General features: G+C 35.3%; 1 long non-coding RNA gene across 1 annotated transcript; it reads left to right on the forward strand.

The window, feature by feature from the left end:
- Positions 1 to 627: 627 nt before the first annotated feature.
- On the forward strand, positions 628 to 1,644 carry LOC139435007 (uncharacterized). Its single transcript, XR_011644279.1, has 2 exons — positions 628 to 712; positions 1,083 to 1,644. It is a non-coding gene; the product is annotated as an uncharacterized lncRNA (long non-coding RNA).
- The last annotated feature ends 386 nt before the right edge of the window (positions 1,645 to 2,030 follow it).

Genomic DNA, 2,030 nt, shown 5'->3' on the forward strand with positions numbered 1-2,030 from the left:
TTAGTGGCGTAATTTTTATTTTTATTATCGGTTATCGGTATCGGTCTTGAGAAGCAGGAAGTTATCGGTATCGGTTTCAAAAAACCAATATCGTGCATCCCTAGTTGTTTTTATTAATATTATTACCAATACTTACTTAGCATTTTATTATCATTACACTGGAGAAACCGACTTATTGTGGCAGCAGAACGTGAACATGTAACTTAATGCCTGCATTTGAGGACGAAAAATAGCTCAGTCAATACTTTAGGGACAAGGAAATGATTTGTTTAAATATTAGAAATGACGTTATGTGTTCTTCTGTGACAATGAAGCTTATTCATTGCTTTACATTTGTTGAAGATGTTTGTCTTTTACCCTTACGTGTGTGTTACAAATGAATGTGAATATGGCATAGGACAAATATTTAAATTGACTGTCTCGTGAAAAACGATTCTAAAATAAAAAGGACCACAACTATACAATAATACACAATCCAACTGATAAGATACAGTAAGGGCTTTGATATCCAGCACTTTCTTTAAGGATAACAAAAAGATTATCACATGACATTTGCATGTAAAAAAGTCTGTGACCAACACATTGTTATTTTACATATATATATATATATCTGTTTAAAGTTTCCATGTGATGCGGCAGACAGACCAGAGGATGCTGACCACGAGAGACAGACCTATTCCTAACATCAGTGAACTTCAGCATGGACTCAAAGGTACAAGGAATCGAGAAACGTTCTGGTTTAAATAGATAAAGTAACAACTATAATCAGCTTTCACATTTCAATGTATTTAAGGCAATTATTATTTTACATTGTGAGAATTGCTACCATTTGTCTCTACATATTGTCTGTAAAAGACGTGGTAAAAGTGGTTCTTGCAGTGAGACAACCGAGCAGTTGAATATTATTTAATAAGATATTTTAATGTTGATTAACTGCAGACTGTTCATTCATAATCTGATTATCTTTGTAGTACAAAGTGATGAATTAAAAATTATTTCTACAGCCGCTAAATAAACAAACGTTTCATAAATAACACACTTGCTCTGCAATTATGTCATATGTTTCTTGTCATTTCTGTTAGGAAAGGACATACCTGAAGGACACAACTGCCTCACCGTTTTCTCAGAGGGGCAAGAAGAAAATGAAAAGCTGATTTCAGATTAAAGACCAATACAGGACATTCACTAAGAAACTACACTTTTATTGTGAACACAAAGTCAAACAGGACCATCATTTGTTTGTGGCAGCTGAGCCCAGTATGGGCTCACAGATGCAGTTAGGTGGTTTCTTCATCAGACCTGGTCCTCCTCCATCAGGCCACGTCCTCCTCCATCAGGCCACGTCCTCATCCCAGAGAAAGACCTCTCCACCTTCTCCAGCCAAACCCACAGACAGGACATCCGTCACGCTGAGGTTTCTCCCAAAGTCTCTGCACGCTGTCTCAATTGATCCACACTGTGAATATGAGGGGGAAATGTGTGTCATAAATGCTTTAGACAATAAGAAATATGAAGTTAACTGTAAGGAATGGCTCATTCTTTTTTAAATAGACAAAACTATTACTGTATTTCAATATCTCATGTCTGAAAGTTTAATTTAAAAGAAGAAGAGGCCCCAAAAATAAAGATTGGTATATCAATAAATGTAGTTGATTTTGTCTTTTTAATTGTTTAAAGTAGATAGAACTGGTACTTAAGAGTTTGAATACAGTCTGGTTGCGGAGGAGGCACACAGGTAAGAGCATATAGCTTCCATCACATGTAACTAAGCTTGACTTGAATTTATTAAAAGTATAATTAAGTAACGGCAACAAATCAATAACAAATCGTGCAAAAATGTGAATCTTTGCTGGGTCCACTGTTGAATTTACCACATTGTATGTTTTAGAAACCTTAAGGCATGTATAGATTTGTATGCAAGTAATATCCCAAAACTCAATAAATACCGTAGATTATTATTGAAAGTTATGCTGAATAGTTTCATGTTCACTTACCTTAAGCAACGTAAAACATGCAGACCGGGGGGAATA

Source organism: Pseudochaenichthys georgianus, chromosome 13 (genome assembly GCF_902827115.2).
Source record: "Pseudochaenichthys georgianus chromosome 13, fPseGeo1.2, whole genome shotgun sequence".
Classification (NCBI taxonomy): Eukaryota; Metazoa; Chordata; class Actinopteri; order Perciformes; family Channichthyidae; genus Pseudochaenichthys; species Pseudochaenichthys georgianus.